Source organism: Oryctolagus cuniculus, chromosome 9 (genome assembly GCF_051225735.1).
Source record: "Oryctolagus cuniculus isolate XC-2025 breed Fujian yellow rabbit chromosome 9, ASM5122573v1, whole genome shotgun sequence".
In the NCBI taxonomy this organism is placed as follows: Eukaryota; Metazoa; Chordata; class Mammalia; order Lagomorpha; family Leporidae; genus Oryctolagus; species Oryctolagus cuniculus.
In genome coordinates, this window is record NC_142875.1 from 59,728,683 (window position 1) to 59,749,002 (window position 20,320).

A 20,320-nucleotide genomic window follows, 5' to 3' on the forward strand; every position below is an offset into this window, starting at 1 on the left:
CTGTCTAAAATGTGAAACTGTCTCAACACCTGTACAGGAAAGTGCTTCCTCTCAGGGGTAAAATCCTCTAAATAGAAACACTCAGAGCAACCAGCTCTTCCCCTAGTCAGGATTCCTGTAAGAAATGGATTCTGCTCCAGCACTGTTGATGTCAGTTTCCTGTGTCCTTTACTTGTCTGTAGCAGCCAACTTGCTGGACCACAGCATCTTGTTAATGAAATGAGTCAGGAAAGCATTCCTTTTTACAAACCAATTTCCTTAGCTCCAGGGCACAAAACACCCTCCTCCAGGCTTGCAAATGCCTGCCTTCTGCCTGTAGGAGACTGCAGGAGAAATGGCTTCTAGGCACCCTTGTGACACCAACAGTGAGTAGGTAGCAACCCCAACCCCTTACTCTATGCCTCTTTTACCCCTGGGGCCTGCCTTGCCCTCTTTCATGAATACCTAACACTCTTTTGCCCTCCTCCAGTTCTCTTTACTGTAAGTGTCTGATCTAGCACTTAAAGACAGGGGCTGAGATGACCGCATTCCATACTGCGCGCCTGGGTTGGAGTCCTGCTCCAGTTCCCAATTCCAGCTTCCTGCTAATGCAGACCCTGGGAAGCAGCAGTGATGGCTAAGTCGTCGGGATCCTGCCAACCATCCACGGGGTAGACCTGGACTGGGCTCCTGACTCCGAGCTTTAGCTTGGCCCAGCCTCTGCCACGGTGGGCATTTGGGGAGTGAACCAGCAGATGGGAGCTCCTTCTCGCTCGCTCGCTCTCTTTCTCTCTCTCCCTTTCAAATGAAAAATTTTAAAAATTCTCAGAAAGTATATGGAATTTAGTCCTATTTCAGTGGAAATGACAGACATCTTAGAAGGTTTCTCACTGCCCAGAGCTCCTCCTGGCCCACTATTCCCTAAGATACCAGGCACTATATAGTATGCTCAAAGAAGCCACACTAACAAAGAATGATATCTTGAACTGTGAAATTTTATGAATTCCTCAGCCCAAAGAAGACTGTGGAGGGGCCAGTGCTGTGGCCAGTGGGTTAACGCCCTGGCCTGAAGCACTGGCATCCTATATGGGCACTGGTTTGAGACCCAGCTGCTCCACTTCCGATCCAGCTCTCTGCTGTGGCCTGGGAAAGCAGTAAAAGGTGGCCTGAGTTCTTGGGCCCCTGCACCTGCATGGGAGACCCGGAAGAATCTCTTGGCTCCTGGCTTCGGATCCGCACAGCTCTGGCCATTGCAGCCAATTGGGGAGTGAACCATCAGATGGAAGACCTCTCTCTCTCTCTGTGGAACTCTGAATTTCAAATAAATAAATAAATTAAAAAAAAAAAAAAAAAGACTGTGGAACCAAAAGGGATTTTGTGTTCTTGAGCACAGCAGTTAAGTGACTTTCTAAGACAGTGCCAGCCTCTTGCTATATGAAAGACAGGAAACTGTTTACATCCATGGTATGAATTCAGTATCCTCCCCCATAAAATGGTATTAATTAAATGGGCCTCAAAGGGTTGCCATGAGAATTAAATGGGATAATGAATGGGAAGCCCCTGGCACATGGTAAATAATCAATAAATGTTAGCTTGTTAGCTTTTCTTTGCCTGCCCGTCATTTATTCACCCATTCAATTAATATTCGATGAACCAGCTTCTTCCCAGATTTGAATCACTTCCCAGTGGCGATATGAGTTAGAGCTTCGGGACATGGCTGGTCTCCTCCAGGCTAGTAATATACAATTTAGTACCCCTTAGCATAATGCACTAATTGGTCCCTTAGTGACCTGAAAGAGTTAATGCATTATTGTAGGATTTAATCTATCACTTCCTGACAAAATGAGTTTTAACATTTCTATACATAAGTTCCTTAGAATTATAGTACATAAATTCTCTCTGTCTCTTTCTCATACACTGCGACTCCTCAATATAGAATGAAATAGTCCATTTAGAGTTTATTGAGCACTTTCTGCTAATCACAAAAGCAACATCTTGCAGAAAATCTGAGAAATATGTAAAATCTAAATAAAACACAGTTTTTCATAATTCTACAAAAGGACTCTCAGGAAATATTTTGTTGAAACATTTTGTTGTATTTTCTCCCAAACTATTTTACTCTATATGATATATACTTCATAATCATGTATAACATATACTTTATTTACTGTGTATTATTCCTGTAATTAAAATTATATTATGAACATTTTTCAAAGTCACTAAAACTCATTAAAATATTTCAAGAGCAACTTAGTATTCCATCATATGAACATTCTATGATTTGTTTAGCTCTGAGTATATGGGGGGACACTTAGGTAATTTCCTTTTTGTTGTTACTACAAATGATATTGATATACAGGACTTCATGTATACATTTTTAAATATTTTTGTTCCTTAGGCTACATTCTTGATTGAAATTATCAGATAAAAACGAGCTGCTGACAGCTCTTGCTGAAGGTTGTCAGATTGCTTTGCCTACAGCAACAATGCGAGATTATCCTTGGTTCATCATATTCTGGCCAGCCCTGAGTGTTTATGCTAAGCAATCTCTGCTAATCTGATAGAGAAAACGTTAAATTTTATTTCTGCTTTTATTTGTATCAGTATGGTTACTAACAAAGTTGGCCATTTATTCCTATTTACTAGCCATTTGTTCCATCTGTTCTGTGAATTTTTAACCTTACATTTTGGCTTATTTTATTGAGAATATAGAAGTTTTATTATCAGTTATATTAACCCATTATATATTAATGTTTTCCCACTGTTTTATTTTTCATTTCTGAAATATTTACTCCATAGAAAAGGGCCATAGACCTCAAGCAAAACTAAAGTATTTTTCTTGTTAATAAACATATCCCATCAAAATATCAATAATGCATAATCTCATTTGCTTTTAAATTTTTATGGTGTTTTTGACATAGTTTTTAATTTTAAATATTAAAATCAATCTCATTTTGCTATTTGCTCCATTGTTTGAACACTTAGATGCTTCTTTCTCATTTGGAATCAGGTAAATATTCACTTAATGTGTATTCTAGTTTCTTTTAGGGGTTTCCTTCTTCATGTTTTACTTTCTAATTTATCTAGAATTTACTGTGTAGCAAAAAATATAAATGTATCTTTTTCAAACACCCAGTTTCCAATATCATTTGTGAAAAATTCTTCCCTTTGAATATTAATTTCCTATAAATTAGGATTTAGGTACATTGGCTTCTACTCACTTATCTATATATTGGTTCATCTTATATTTTGACGTCAAATACATATGGTCATTCCTCTACTCACCTTCAAAGAGTCGAAATTGTTGTACCTATTCTAAACTGTTTATTTCTTCTAGAATTATTCAAATTTTCAAAGATTACATTCCATAGAAATTCCTGAGCTGGTTGCCTCCTTACTGTTCCTTTCCTCTTTCCTCTTGCTGGCAGAGCCCACGTTTTATTCCAGAGAAGAATTGGCATAGCCTCCAAAGTTACATTTATTTCCCAGACTCCACTCCACTGACATTATCCTGACCATGTGAATCTGAGTCGGTTAAAGAAGCAACAGTGGCTTAAAAATACGTCCACAAATTCTTTGGTATTCCTCCCTGCAGAAGGTAGAGGTGACTATCTTAGTCTGCTTTGTGCTTCTATAATTGAATACCTCACACCGGGTGATTAATGAACAGAAATTTATTTCTCGGGGTACTGGAGGCTCGGAGTCTGAGACTCAGGCAACAGTATCTGGTTCTTCGAAGGCATTCTTGCCGTGGTCTCACCTGGCAGAGGCGCCAGAGCCGGCGAGCAAGCTGAGTGCTTTGGGAAGCCTCTTGGATAAGGGCCTTGGTCCCGTCCATGACAGTAATGCTCACCTGGCCTCATCACTTTCACACAGCAGCCCCTGAATCTTGGAAGGAACACAGTCAAGCCACAGAGTCTAGTGAGGCTACTTCATAAACAGCGGGATTTCTGCCTTGCTGTCTCTTGGGTCACTTGGAAACTAACTGCTATATTGTGAGGTTTCCATGGAGACTATGGAAAGGCCTGGGTGACGGGTGACTGAGGCCTCCTGACAATGGCCATCTTGGCAGGGAGCCACCTAAGAAGTGGCCCTTTGGGCCCCAGTCACACTCTCAGATGCCTGCAGCCTCTGCCAACCTCTTGTCCACCAACCTTGACAGACCCCGAGCCGGGCACCCTTAGTTAAGCCTCTAGAATCCCCAATCCATAGAAACTGTAAAAGTGATCATTATTTAGTTTTTCTTTTAATCTGTTTTATTCTATGCACTATTCTTTTTCTTATTGTCTTACCATTGATTTTGAAGGTTATTTATTTCACAGAATAGATCACAAATACAGATGTCTAAGCAGACATCTTTTAGAGCCTCTTTTCTTGATAAATAGGAAAAATACGGTTGGAATTGACTTTTCTTTTTCTGTGTTTTTTATTTTTTAAGGGTTTCCAATTTAATAAACATTAATGAAACCTTTACTACTGGGGGGAAGGTTTACACAGATAAACAAGATCAGGACTTTGTCCCTACAAAGCTCACACTCTATGACAGTAGCACCAGTGGCTCCATACTGGCCAGGGCTGTTGGAACAGAAAGACAAGACTGAGTGTATGGTGGAAGAGCGCGAGGTTTTCCAGGGACACTGATGATAATCATGATGAAGTGAAGACTATTGGTGTTGCTGATGTTCACATACTTCATTGTACCAAAACATCCCTCGCTTGAAATACAGTTATAATTTCAACTGTACTGTATTTATTTGCACATAGAGAACCACAATTCTCTATCTTAGTGGAACCAGAAAATTACTTCATTAGCTATAAAAACTTTGAGGACTTCAAGAATACTATAAAAGCTAGGTAAGAAAGTTTTTTATTTTCAGATTAATCTACTCCCTGAGTGGCAACCAGGTTTCATTTCAAGGTTGAATATGACTTGATTGTCAGTGCTTGCCTGGGGCCCTAAGTTGAGAAACATGCCAAGGCTCAGTGTAGACACTATTGTGATTAGGCCTATCTACCATAGTTGTGGGTTCAAGGATATTTTCTTCCCCCCCCCCCAAGAAACATTTTACAAACTTCATGCATTTCATAAGTACAATTTTAGAAATACAGTGACTCTTCCCATCATACCCACCCTCCCACCCATCTCCCACCCCTCCTCCTCCTCCCCCTCCCATTCCCAGTCCCATTCTCCACTAAGATCTATTTTTCAATTAACTTTATACACAGAAGACCAATTCTATACCAAGAGTCCACAATTTGCATGAAAAAAAAAAAAATCGTTCCTTAACAGTTAGACAAGGGCTGTTCAAAGTCATTGCATCTCGAAGTTAATTTTGCTTTTTTTTTAGAAACTTAATTAACTTTAAAGAAGCACCCAAGAATGATACATCTTTTGTGAGCACTTAGATATAATTATAATACTACTCTTTGAGGACAGAGGTTCTGCATGAGAAGCTAGTGCACAGTGACTCCTGTTGTTGATTTAACAATGAACACTCTTATTATGATGTCAGTGATCACCTGAGACTCTTGACATGACCTGTCACTTCTTGAGTGCAGATGTGATACCTGAAGTAGAGCAGCCATTTTGTGATCATGAGGCAACAGCAGAGTATGAAAGTTGTTGCATTAAGGATAAAGGAGCAGAATGACTGAAAACCAGATGCTTTAAAGACATTGCTGAGCAGCTGAAAACATACCTGCAACTAGCAGCAAATATTTGTCTCTAATTATGAATGGAGGTAAGTACTTTGAGTTACTCTTAGTCAACACATTGGTCACCACCACCAAATGCATTCCTAAAGGACATTTAGGCTCAGATGTCCCTGTGTGGTCAGCACAGGGCTGAGCACTTTGCGAAAATGTTCAGAGTGATTTTTAGAGCAGGGAATGACAAATTTCAACAGCTCTGATGCAATAATTAACATGTATAGATTTCCTTCCAAACTTAGGTTGTAGAAATAAAAGACAGTGCACTAATAAATGACAGCTGAATGTAGATTTTCTCAGAGAAAAATGCTTCAGAGTATTTAGCAGGTGAGCAGACTCCCTACTGCAGCCTTTTTTTGTGCTGATGTGGATTATCCACTGGTGGAATAGCCTGCAATCGGGTATTGATCACAATTCTTCAAAACGCCTCTGAAACATGAAATAGAGCAAAAAAAAGGGCTTTATTTTTTATTTAAATTCTAAGATGCCACATTTTGAAGCAACTCTGCAATCTTTTATAGACTAAAGACCTATTCTCAAAAACATCCATACCCGTAAGTGATCTGTCACCAGTGCGGTCACCCCCACATTTATCTCTCTCGTGACATTATTTAATCTTCAAAACATGAAAATGCATGTTCTTTTATCTCTTACATTTTGCAGTATATCTTCCAAAAAATGATGCCATTCATATAGCTGCCAGAAAGGCCAAACAGAAGACACAGTATCACGTAACGATGATAATGCAGAGCTGCCCAAACCCTCAATCCATGGTGTTGACTGCCATCTTCACATTGGGGAAATGTTTAGAATTTACTAACACTGAGCATATGCACACTCTTTTGGCCCATCAATGCCACCCTTACGTATACGACCACCAATGCTAATAGTGCACACATTAAGCAAAGCTTACAAGCAAGATTGTACACAGCAATGTCACTCATACAAACACCGTAAGTAACCTAAATGTTCATCCATGGTGGAAAGGACAAATAAAGCCTGATGTGCTCATCCAGTGAAGTGCAAGAGCAACAAGAATGAGTGTACTGTTGCTGCAGAAACAACACTATGATGCTCACCACCACAATGTCGGACGAAAAATATCACACAAAAATACGCACCACGTGATTCCGTGCATCTAAAGTCATTTGGTGGGGGCAGGGAGGGGCGGCCAGTTTTGCAGCCCAGGGAGTTAGGACACTATTTGCAATGTTGGACTCCCATATCAGAGTGCTGGTTCAAGGCCCAGCTACTCTTCTTCCAATCCAGCTTCCTGCTAATGTGCCTGGGAAGCAGCAGAGGAAGGCCCATGTTCTTGGTCCCTGCTACCCACATGGGAGACCTGGATAGAACTTCTGTTCTTGGCTTCAGCCTGGCCCAGCCCTGGCTATTGTAGCTATCTGGGGAATGAACCATGGGTGGAAGCTTACTCTCTGACTCTCCCTCTTTCCTCTCACTCTGCTTTTCATATAAAATAAGTCTTTTTAAAACAGTGTTTTTAAAATCTATTGTGAAAGAAGTCAAAACAATGGCTATCCTCAACAGGACAGGAATTACAGGGAACAACTGAGTGCTGATAATTTTCTATTTTTTCACCGGGATGGGGATGATACAGAAACATTCAGTTTGAAGTTCATAAAAGTCCATCAGATGTTTTTCTGTATATGACACAATACACTTCACTTAAAAATGGTGCCATTTATTTCTGCAGTGTCATTTCTTTAAAGTCTACTTTATTTAAGGGGTTAGATAAAGCAGGAAAAGTTTGAGACTCAGCAAATGTTGCTTAACCAACTCAAAAGCAGAAAAAAATTGATAATCACCAAACCCAACAAAAAAAATAGTGGTATGTCTCAAGTGGTCTAAAATAGATGAAATACTGAACAGTATGTTTCTGGGTGGAAGACAGAATCAATAAAATCAGCCATTTCATGTTTCTTACCCACTTGGTCTACACTGGGCCTCAAAGGAAGAGCAGTAACAGAAGAGACAAAAACATTCATCCCTTGCCCTCTTCCTGCTCCTGATTTAATGCAAAGCTGTGCAAGGTGCAAGAGCAGGCTGGCAGGTAGCTCTCTCTGGTTTTCTGCCTACCTTAACTTGAATACAGCTGGTACTGGCTGTGCTGCTTCCTGATAGCAGCATCCCATGGATTGTCCCCTGGAGAAGCAGGCAACAGGAAGAGCGTTAAGACCAACAGTTGCTTTTGATGCCTATCGAAAGTCATTCCACATCCAAGACTCTAGCAGATAGTAAGACCAGCTTCTGTCCAGTTCTGCTCTGCTTCTCACATTAGCCTGTGACTGTATTTTCTCCTAGAGAATGTGAAGAATGCGTGTTAAAGATGACTTCTGAGGGGCTGACACCATGGCGTAGTAGACTAAGCTTCTGCCTGCAGGGCCAGCATCCCATATGGGCACTGGTTCAAGTCTCACCTTCTCCTCTTCCTATCCAGCTCCCTGCTAACGGTCTGAGAAAGCGGCAAAAAATGGCCCAAGTGCTTGGGCCCCTGTACCCACATGGGAGACCCAGAAGAAGCCCCTGGCTTCTGGCTTTGGATCAGCCCAGCTCCAGCTGTTGTGGCCATTTGGGGAGTGAACCAGTGGATAGAAGACCTATCTCTCTGTCTCTGCCTCAATCTCTCTGTAACTCTGCCTTTCAAATAAATAAAAAATAAATAAATAGATAAATCTTTTAAAAATGACTTCTCTGGCACTTACAGAGTGGTTTGCTTGTTAATTTCTTTTGGAAAATTTATCTGGAGGTCTGATGTCCAAGATGATGAGCTTCCATTGTGAAGATTTACCCTGAAAAGCAGATGCCTCCCAAGAGTGGAGGAGTTCTGCCTACTCTTGATCATTTTCTTCCACAAAAAAATATCCAGGATTTGATCAGAAAAAAAGTAAGGATAAATAAAACAGTTTAAATACTTCTACAATTTTTAAAAAGTGTCTAAGCCTAAATAAATTCACATAGACTCTATTGTAGGGAAGTATTATATGTTTACGATAGTTTTTGCAATTTATATATGGCAAAGCTGTTTATCCACAAGAGAGAAAATGACATGCACTTTTACTTCTTCAGGTGCCCTGAATTTGGAGGTTTAAAATAGTTCTTTGTAGCACCTCCCTGGGATTTTGACAGATGCTTCAGGCTATTGGTAAACTTTAAAGAGATTTAACAAGAAACTGCATTGCACCATTTTCTTTTAATCTGTGTACATACTTGTCTAGTTATGGCTGGCTTTAAACCATCCAAAAGCTAGAAGCATTTTAGAGCCTGTTTGTTCCGTGAGTAGACTATTCATTAATGAGCTTATCTGCTTGGTTGCTTCTGAAGTGAAATCTTATTTCTACATCTACTTTTTCTAATGAGTGATTTTTTTTTTGCTTTGATTTCTTGGGCAATTTGATTGGTTGGCTTGTTAATTGTACTCTGCTCAGACTTATGGAGTTTGTTTTTAAAACATGTTCAATGTCCGAGGCTCAAGACACCCTTGGTTTGCTTCTTTTATAAGGTTGGTCCCTCGAGGTTAAGAGTTATTTTTCATTCAAGATGCTGCTAACAGCTAATGGCATTCACCCATTCCTAACCCCAGTTCTCCTCACCATTTCATGCTCTGGCCCACAAAAAATAAAACTCTTCTTCTAAGTCTTGTAAAAGGCTCAAAAAGATGTGCAGAACACATTCATTAGACCATTTCTCAGCAAGAAATGTTTTACCGTGCCTCTCTTTGAAAGTGCGCACTCTCGACAGCCCCGTAAGCATCTGCGGGTTTGCAGGGCAGGACCCGTTCTCAGCTCACAATTCAGGATCTGCCTCCGTCTGGAGAGGACTGTTTTCATCCATCCCCAGGGAGCTTTTTTCTCAAGCTGAGTGCCCAAGTTACCTCTGCCCTCGAGCTGGGCTCTCCTTCTCAGTTCTGCTTTCTGATTTCTGAACATTCTGAACATTTCTGATCATTTCCCAGAAATGATCTCACTTGCGCTTACATCCAGGGATGAGAAGGGCTTGCTCAATGAACAAGTGCAACAGCCAAGTTCCATCTTAGGGGTGTGTGTGTGTGCGCGTGCACGTGTGCGCGTGCCCGTGTGCATAGTGCGCACGCACACACACACACACACACACGCACGAGAGAGAATCTACATAACAGACAGGGAGTCATCAAACAATAATAGTATTTACTTAGAAACACACATGCCACCGTAAAGTAGGAGCAAATTCATAGATGTTGAGACAAGAGGAAGTTCCAAAGGTGAGATGAGGAAGATTACATAAGATGTTCCAAGGCAATAATGCTAGGCAACGATAATTACAAACAAGAGTGGCGTCAGTATGAGGTTGGACAGCTGCCAGATAAATGTCCTTGCAGAAATCTTTCTGTGCGTGAGGTTGCAGTGGTCTTTGTGCAAGGTTGTGGTTCTGGCAGAGTCGTCTGTGAGCTGGTCTTGTAGTCAGGCATATATGCATGCCAGCCCCTCTTCCCAACTCTCCTGGCTTTATTTGTTTTTTCTAAGGCTGGACAAAAGTGACTCCATTTTGATTCTCATTTGATTTCATAAGCACTTACATAACCATAACGGTAGATAAGCAGTAAAGGCCAATCAGGAGTAGTCGAGTGGAGGCAGGGGCAGACGTACAGTCATAGACAGCGTAACTCCCACTCCCTGTATCTCCTTATCCTCTTAATTGGATTCAGAAAAGGTCACCGCCTAACCCTACTCCCAAAGAGGCACGGAATTAATATGTTTAGATCACACTGATGTTGGTGAGAAGGATCTCTGGGCCATCGAAATCCTTCTGTCCTTGGAATGACCTAGATCCAAAGTGAAATTTAACGTTATTCAGCCTTTGAAGAGAAGCTTTCTGTTTGGGGATTTTCAGGTATGCTTGTCAGGTACGTGCCCATCACTGGTAACATCTTCGGAATATACTTGTCGTCTCCCTGACATCAGTAAATCCATTCGTTCCCAGCTGTAATTTATCTCTTGATAAATCATGCTATCAAGTTGAAGTGTGAAAGCAATACCCTTAGGACATAAAATACCACTGAATCCGCTGTTTGGTTAATTTATTACTATTATTAGGGAACTGACAGGATTACTTTAAAAATCGAGTGCCCAGAGGCCCCAGGTTTTTATCAGGTCTTCGACACTGGAACAGTATTCCATCACGCCTGGCTGACCCGGCCGCTTCCCCCAGCCTCGTTCTGTCACCAGTCTCTTCGGAGAATTCTTGTCGGAAGAGAGGGGGTGGCTAAAGCCAGACCTGAGCTCCTTTAAAACGTTCAGGCAGATAGGTAAGCCTGACAATCAAGAGAACAAAGCCTTGGGGCTTTTTCTCAAGGAAGTTGTTTGCTCCTGCAGAGGCTCGGCTCTCTGTGCACGATGGCGAAGCAGAGCACTAAAGAGCGCCATGCTGCCATGACAGCAGCCCAAACTAGGAGGCGTCCAGCGTGGCTGCAAGTCCTCACCGCGGCACGTACTTATGTGTGACCTTGGACAAATATTTTAATTCCCCTGAGCCTCAGTTTCTGCCACTGTCACATGGTGCTCACAATAGAGTCATTGGGACAACTGAGATACATAGAAATTCTCACCTCATAAACAGCTCGCCAGGAATGTTGCTTCCTCTTAATATAACACTTTTTTTAAAAAAAGATTTACTTTATTTATTTGAAAGACAGAGTTACAGAGAGAGGTGGAGACAGAGAGAGAGGTCTTCCATCCACTGGCTCACTCCCCAATTGGCCCCAATGGCTGGAGCTGAACAAATCCAAAGTCAGGAGCCAGGAGTTTCTTCCAAATCTCCCATGTGGGTGCAGGGGCTCAAGGACTTGGGCCATCCTCCACTGCTTTCCCAGGCTACAGCAGAGGGCTGGATCGGAAGAGGAGCAGCCGGGGCTAGAACTGGCATCCAATGCCGGTGCTTCAGGCCAGGGCTTTAACCCACTGTGCCACACTGCTGGCCCCAATATAACATTTTTAAAGGCAGAATTTATGGGGGTGGAGCTGCCAATAATTTCAGTTTGTCAGCCACTTGTGAGGATCCATTTCTTGGTCATGCTCAGATTTGTTTTAATTTGGGATCCACCCCAGCATTGAGTGGTAAGACAGATGGTAAAGAAAGATAACTTTTCTAGGACTTTTCACATCTTAGAATCTAATGAGATACAGATTAAGTCTCCTGACCACAATGCCATGACCAATCTCCAACATTGCCAATAAAGAAAGGAATGGAGGAGGACATAAGAAAGAGAATAGAAGCTGTGGTCAACCATGCCATGTTCCAAATAGTACTTAACACCTCCAACAGTCTAGCATGAACTTTGTTGTACAAAGAAATGCCCGGCCAGGGCCGCAGCTCATTGGGCTAATCCTCCGCCTGTGGTGCCAGCACTCTGGGTTCTAGCCCCGGTTGGGGCACCAGTTCTGTCCCGGTTGCTCTTCTTCCAGTCCAGCTCTCTGCTGTGGCCCGGGAGTGCAGTGGAGGATGGCCCAAGTACGTGGCCCAAGTGCTTGGGCCCCTGCACCCACATGGGAGACCAGGAGGAAGCACCTGGCTCCTGGCTTCGGATTGGCACCGCGCACCAGCCATAGCAGCCACGTGAGGGGTGAACCAGTGGAAGGAAGACCTTTCTCTCTGTCTCTCTCACTAACTCTGCCAGTCCAAAAAAAAAAAAAAAAAAAAAGGAAATGCCCAACATGTATTGCCATGGAACTTACCTGGATACGTACTGGTAGTGAGTCAGGAACTATCAAAGCCTCCACTTGTACTCTTCCTGCAATTTCCACCACTCCAGCTTCTCCTTGACAAAGCACTTCCATGGCCACCATGGTCAACCACAGGACCTTTGCACACCCATCTCTCAGCCTAGGATACTTGTCTCTGATCTCAAGTCATCTCCCTTTGCCACCTCATACAGATCTGGGGTCAGTGTGGCTTCCATATCCTTTTGGAAATACTTCTCTAAACGAGTTGCCACACCCAAAGACATCCATCCCTTGATCCTTTATCCTTTATCTCTTCTTAACACTACCTGACATATTACTTTTTTCCCCATCAGAAGGGCAGCCTCCTGAGCACAACAGATATTTGCCTGTCTTATTCTCCACCACCATAAATGCCTAAAGTTACTCATAGCATAAGGGAACGAGAAGAAGGAAGGTGCACCTGCCTGTAATCCCTTCCTCCTCCCATCACAAAGACACACAGCGCTTTTCTGCAGCACGCAGTTCAATTCCTAAATGCTGAGTCCCAGGCCAGAAGTATAGCAAAGTCACGACACCATCGACTTAGCCTCATTGAGATTCCCGTAATCTTTCTGATCTCCCTTAGGAGCCTCCTAACTGGCGTTCCTTCCTCAATTCTATGTTCTAATTGCTTTCTCCACCCCACATACATCTTTTCTTATTTACTTTTGTTTTGCTTTCCATTGTTTGCTTGCTTTTATTGGGGGATACTGACATAAAATAAATTGCCTATACTTAAAATGTACAATTGGATGAACTTTGACATATCCATAGACCTATAAAAACCCCTTCAATCAAGATATGAAACTTTAATATCACCCCAAAAGTTTTCTCATACCTTTTATAATGTCTCTCTCCCTCCCCCACCCTGGCTGTCCCAACTTTCATCCCCACATTAGTTTGTATTTATTCTAGAATTTTACATAAATGGAATCACACAGTATGTACTCGTATGGGGAGCTGTAGTGTTTCACTTAATATAATTAAGCTTTCCCCATGTCATGGGTATCAGTAGTTGCTTCCTTTTATTGCTAAGAGGAATTATATTGAATGGATATACCATAATTTGTTTATCTACCTTAACAGACATTTGGATAATTTCCAATTTCTGGCAATTATGAATAATGCTAATTAATTATAATATAATTATATATTAATATAAACATATATCATATAAATATTAATTGCTATAATGCTAACTAACGTACAAATCATTGCATATACACTTTCATTTCTCTTGAATAAATACGTAGGAGAAAAACACTTGATCCTGTGGAAGATCTATGGTCAGCTTTTTCAGAAGCTGTCAGCTTATTTTCCAATAGAGTTATTGCATTGTATACTCCTACCAGCTGTTCAGGAATGTTCCAGGTGCTTCCCATGCTCCCCAACATTTGGTCTTCTGACAGCAACATCTAAATGAAAGACAAATCCGGTCACATTGCTCCTCTGCTTAAAATGAACCATGATTTCCTGCACGAATAAGGCCCGCCTCTCTTAGGGCTGTGTGCAAGCCCCTGACTCCCAGCAGAGACATTCTCCACAATTCCCTTTCTGCAACCCCAGTGCCCAGACCTGCCCCACCAAGCCCACCAGGCTTCCTTGGCCTTCCCCAGCCACACGGCACCCATTCCCCACACAGAGCCTTCAGACAAGCATTTCTGCATTTCCTCACTGTTACCGCTGAATCATGTCTCCTCCAACATTCTTATGTTGAAGTCCTAGTCCCCACTACCTCCGAATGTGACTGTAGTTGGAAAAAGGGCTTTTATAGTGGTAACATGTTAAAGATTTATTTATTTTACTTGAAAGTCAGGGTTACAGTGAGAGAGGAGAGGCAGAGAGAGAGAGAGAGAGGTCGGTCTTCTATCCGATGGTTCACTCCCCAGATGGCCGCAACAGCCGGAGCTGCGCTGATCCGAAGCCAGGAGCCAGGAGCCAGGAGCCAGGAGCTTCTTCCAGGTCTCCCATGCAGGTACAGGGGCCCAAGGTCTTGCGCCATCTTCTACTGCTTCCCCAGGCCACAGCAGAGAGATTGGAAGAGGAGCAGCCGGGACTAGCACTGGCGCCCATACGGGATGCCAGTGCTTCAGGCCAGGGCATTAACCCATTGCGCCACAGCACCAGCCCCCTAAAATAATATCATTAAGGTGAGCTGTAATCAGATATGACTTGTGTCCTTACCACAGGAACCCATTTGGATCTATATATGTACACAGGAGGGGAGACCCTCTGCAGATACAGGGGGAAGGTAGCCATCCACAAGCAGGAGAGAGACATTCAGAAGAAATGGACCTGCTAGGACCCCAGGAACTTGATCTCAGCCTTCCAGCCTCCAGGACCGTTAGAAAATCAGTGTTTGCTATTTGAGCCACCACTGCGGTACTTTGTTAGTGCAGCCCAAGCAAATAACCTACTCACCTCTTTAATGAAAGACCAGCTCAATTGTCACTTTCTGGTTCTTTCTTCTCTCATCTCTCTTACCCAGGTTTAATTGCTTTATTTTATCCTCTTCATGTTACTTTGTTCATACCTCTAGTGGGAATTTGCTCTCACTGCAGTAATTACTGGCTTAAGTGTCAGTCTTTCTTCCCCACTAGCTAGATTCTTTTGAGGACACTTTAGCTCTATATTCAAAGATATCTAGATTAGTCTCACAACACAGCGTCGGCTTGTGTGCATTTCTGTTGCATGATTCTCTGGAACCAGGCTGCTCACCCATAGTTCTCTTATTTTTTGTGCCATATCTTCCTATTTCCCCTTATGGGAATTTATCCCAAACAGAATTTTGAACAAGTACATAAAAATGGATGTACAAAAAGGTTCATCAGAGAATTGATTACAATATCAAAAATTAGAAATGGCATAATTGTTGTTCAATAGAAATTAGTTAAATAAATTATGATATGTCCCACAGGGAATATTATGCAGTTTATAAAAATGATGTGGATCTATATTTATTGACACAGAAAAAAACCATCTCCTATTATTGGATGAAAATAATGCAGAACTGTATATATAGTGTAACACGTACACAAGGTTTTCTATAGCTATAGCTGTAGGTACCCATGCTTCTAGAAATATATGAAAGGATGTTTGCCCAACATTGTAATATTTAATTCTGGAGGCTAATATTTCAAATTATTTTTTTTCTTTTTCTCTCTACATTCCAAGATTGTTTAAAATTTTAAGAGTAGGCATGCATTAATTTTATAACCAGAATAAAATAGTAAAGTTAATTCATTTTGAAGAACATAGAACAGTAAAGAGAAGAGTATCTGGGCTCCAACGGTCTGCTAAATCAAGTGCTTCTCCTGAACATGAGAAAGGCAGCTCTGACCCTGTTAACTAGTCCTCCTGATGGCAGGGCACTCCTGGGCTCTGACCACACAGCCTGTAATTTATCCAGAGTTATGCAGAGGCTTTTACCTACCCTGCCTGGGTCTCATTTCTTGAGGCAGCATTGTGGCAACGCCGGCATCCCATATGGGTGCCAGTTTGTGTCCTGGCTGCTCTTCTTCTTTTCTTTATTTTTTTTTTAATATTTTAATTATTTATTCGAAAGGTACAGTTACAGACAGAGAGAGGGAGCGACAGAGAGGAAGGTCTTTCGTCCGCTGGTTTGCTCCCCAAATGGCCACAATGGCCAGAGCTGAGCCGATCTGAAGCCAGAAGCCAGGAGCTTCTTCCAGGTCTCACGTCTGGTTGCAGGCGGAAGCTTAGCCTACTACCCACAGCGCCACCCCTGGCTGCTCCACTTCTGACCCAGCATGCTGCCAATAGCCGAGGATAAGCAGCAGAAAGTAGCCCAACTGTTCGTGTACTTGCTGCCTAAGTGGGAGACCTGGATGAAGCTCCTGGCTCCTGGCTTCAGCTCAGCCCAGCGCTAACCCTAGGAGCCATTTGGGGAGTAAACCAGCATATGGAAGCTCTCTTTCTCTCTCTCTCTCTCTCTCTCTCTCTCTCTCTCTCTCTGTAACTCTGAAAATAAATAAATTGGGGCCAATGCTGTGGCGTAGCGGGTAAAGCCACCGCCTGCAGTGCTGGCATCCCATATAGGCACCAGTTCAAGATCAGGCTGCTCCACTTCCAATCCAGCTCTCTGCTATGGCCTGGGAAAGCAGTGGAAGATGGCCCAAGTCCTTGGGTCCCAGCACCCATTTGGGAGACCTGGAGGAGGCTCTTGGCTTGGGATCGGTGCAGCTCCAGCTGTTGCGGCCAATTGGGGAGTGAACCAGTGGATGGAAGACCTCTCTCTCTCTGCCTCTCCTTCTCTCTGTGTGTAACTCTGACTTTCAAATAAATAAATAAACCTTTAAAAAAAGAAAATAAACCTTTTTTAAAGAAAAAACATCCTGCCGGCGCCGCGGCTCACTAGGCTAATCCTCCGCCTAGCGGCGCCGGCGCACCGGGTTCTAGTCCCGGTCGGGGCGCCGGATTCTGTCCCGGTTGCCCCTCTTCCAGGCCAGCTCTCTGCTGTGGCCAGGGAGTGCAGTGAAGGATGGCCCAGATGCTTGGGCCCTGCACCCCATGGGAGACCAGGAAAAGCACCTGGCTCCTGGCTCCTGCCATCGGATCAGCGCGGTGCGCCGGCCGCAGCGCGCCGGCCGTGGCGGCCATTGGAGGGTGAACCAACGGCAAAGGAAGACCTTTCTCTCTGTCTCTCTCTCACACTGCCCACTCTGCCTGTCAAAAAAAAAAAAAAAAAGAAAAAACATCCTTTTTCTCACTGTCACATGCTTTAGATACTTCTTTTAGGAAGCTGTTGAAATGAATGGGCAAAAGCACACACACACACACACACAGAGCTATTACTATGTAAGGACATAGTAATTCCAATGAATTCCTCAGAAAAATACTAGACTGTTTCATGCTGACAGGGACAAGTAAAGGAGGGGAAATGGACAAGAATTGGTGCTAGGGCTGGGGAAAAGCTCCATAAACAAATTCAGTGCCCAGGAAGGAGAAAAGGGCAATCAATGCATTAGTCAGACTGGGTAGGATATATATATAGACACCCGTGGATCTATATAGACTTGGATAAGGAGGAAGTTCATTATGAGAATTAGGTCACACAGCCAAGATGTTCCACCACCTGCCATCTGAGAGCTGGGGAACCAGGAAGGCCAGTATGTGGTCTGAGTCCAAGGGCCAAGAACCAAGAATGCCAACATCCTAGGGCAGGAGGTAGCCCCCTGACCCCTACAAAGAGAAGGCAACCTCACCCCTCCTCTGCCTTTGCATTCGGTCCAGGCCTTCAGTACACTGGCTGATACCGGCCCTCATAGTTGAGGGTGCACTCTACTCAGTTAACGCATTCAAATGCTAATCTCTTCCAGAGACACCCTCGCAGGCACACCCAAAAGTAATGTCTCACCATCTACGTGGGCTTCCCTCGGTCCAGCCAAGCTGGCACACAGCATTAGCCATCACAGGCAACAACCCAAAGGGGTGGCTGGGGAGCAGCACCGCAGCTGTTTCGTAGCTGTGCTAGGGCTGACCTGCTGCTCCTTAGTGGGAGGCAGGCAACTGGAAAGTGTCCCTCCCCTAAGGAGGGAGATTCAGCAAACGGGGATGATGCTTATCAGCGGCAGCTGCCCACGTGCCAAAACACTGCTGTGAAGCGCCAATGTTGTCCATTTCCCGTATTTGCTAATCTCCTCCTGGTGGCAGTTTATATTCTCCAAAGATAGCCACAATAATATAAATCTCATTCCACATGCTTACAACGCGGCATAAACAAGCCTCCCCACCCAGAGGTGGGGTCTATATCCTCTGCTCCCCTTGAACACGGTAGACCTGGGTAATTGCCTCAACTCAAAAGATGCTGTGAGATTTAAAGGGTTTATCGTAAAAGACAGTTTGACTTCTACCTGACTTTGTCTCTCTCTCTCTCTGGAACCTTGCCGGGGAACCTAGCCACTGCATGGTAACAAAGGCCCACAGCACACGGATGGAGTAGCCACGTGAAGTTCTTCTGGCTGACTGCCCCAGCAAGGCCCCCAGCCAACAGCAACCTCCAGACACCACGTTTGTGAGTTTTATGATGGTTCTGGGCCCTCATCCTTGCTGATTTCCAGCTGAGACCAACCCCACCCCACCCCCAACCATGCAGCAGCCTTTTCTGACTTCCTGGCCCACAGAAACCATGAGAAAGTATAATAACTGAGTATCACTGCTTTGGGCAATGACTAATACAACACCTCACTACTTACCTCTGCTCTCAGGTTATGTTGCTAAAAGATGCAGGAACTTTTTTTTAAGTTGCAGAAATCATTTTCCAAGAATCATCCCTATAACAATAGCTTTAAAAAGCTAGAATTGGAGTAAAAAAAAAAAATCCAAGCATTTGACTATCAGAAGACAAAGCCCTAAAGAACTCAAAAGAATAATATTTACAGCCTAGATAATAAATTTGGAAGACAACATGTAACAGTGAGTCTGCCAGGCTAAGGAAAGATTTTTAAAAACAAACCTTTTTTTACTGGATAAAAGAAAAGAGAGTCTGAGAAGTAGACCTAAAGGGGCCGGTTGCCCAGACAATGGGTTTTATGCAGGAATCTAGTAGCACAGCCCAGAAGAGTTCACGGGTATTAGTCACAGATGGGGAAAATCAGATATCTCAACCCATATCCACAGATGATGACCGGGGACCAGGTGGTCCTCAGTGATCGATAAGTTCCTGGAGCAATGAATACAACCTGGAGGAGAAGTGAGAAAACTGGCGTAAATACCTTGCACCTGCAATTGATCCCATCCAGTGATCTGCCATCAGCAGGATGCCTGAAACACCACTTAGATTATTTAGAAAGGAAACAGCACCATGTACGTGTTTGTGCTGTGGCTTAAGGAACTGGGCCCTTCTTCACCATTTTGACAGTCATGTTCCTTACTTACTCCAAGAGGGAAAGGAGGCAAGTGACCCAGAGCAGGCACTCAATGCTTACGTGTTAAGTGGGTAAATAAATGCATGAAGAATGAATTCTAAAGAACTTTGTTCTGGAAATAAGAACACGTGGATCATCCCAGCTCATCCTCCAATGAGTTAGGTCACCTTTAACAGGCCCCTAATGCTCTCTGGGCCTTTCTCTGTAAAATTAGATGATCTCTAATCATTCTTCAATTCCCATGGCCCACTGAACCATCAGCTACTAACGCACAAGGATCAAGACCCAGTCATTTTTATAGCCCCAGAATCTAGCATTGTGCCTGGTAAATAGCAGGCACTTAATAAATATTTGCCGAAAGAATGAAATAAACATTACTCTGTGTTTGAAACCCTAAAGAGGACAATGTGTAATTTGGTTGCCTTCTCAAGTACATCAGCGTTAAATGAAAACTAAAGAGAAATAACAAACCGAGAATGCCATCATGTCATTTTCACGCTACAGCAGCATCTCCTAACTGGCCAGCATTTAAGGAGTAACAGTTTTACTGCCCGGGAGTCTGACTTGCCTCCCTGTCATTCTGACTGACAGCCTCACTGAGCCGTCTTTTGGTGGGCAGCCATTGCCCCCGGTATGTTTTTTTTTTTTTTTTTTTATCAAAAGTACATACGTCCTGTCATCTTTTATAATCCTTAGAACTTGAAGATTGTCCTTTACTTAAGTTTTCTGAGCTGAAATTAGGTTTGAATAATAATCAGGATTGTGGATCTTCTAAAGCAAAGGACTTTATGAGAAAATGCTATCTTATGATTCTTCCAGGCATACAGTTTCAAAGTTGAAAGATTTTTCCATCCTAGGATTTTATCTTATTAATATTCTCCTTTGCAATTCAAGTACCAAGAACTGGAGAAATCTCTGATTGTCCTGCAGCAATGGCAGTAAAGGCTCTTCATAACATAGAGCCAGAATTGCACCATAATTTAGTGAAATTGA

General features: G+C 43.1%; 1 long non-coding RNA gene across 14 annotated transcripts in view; it reads right to left on the reverse strand.

The window, feature by feature from the left end:
* LOC138843694 (uncharacterized) overlaps nt 1–19,651 on the reverse strand; it is a 240,821-nt gene extending 221,170 nt beyond the window's left edge. For 2 of the 14 annotated variants that reach the window (XR_016212867.1, XR_016212866.1), the window contains exons 1-2: nt 17,818–18,270; nt 13,790–13,855 (exon numbers count right to left, since the gene is read on the reverse strand). This is a non-coding gene — a long non-coding RNA (uncharacterized LOC138843694). Of the gene's footprint in view, nt 1–7,399; nt 7,849–13,789; nt 13,856–17,817; nt 18,271–18,313; nt 18,627–18,655; nt 18,756–18,915 lie in introns of those variants that run through there. The other 12 variants (XR_016212882.1, XR_016212870.1, XR_016212868.1 and 9 more) reach the window with 12 other exon arrangements.
* Between the last annotated feature and the right edge of the window lie 669 nt (nt 19,652–20,320).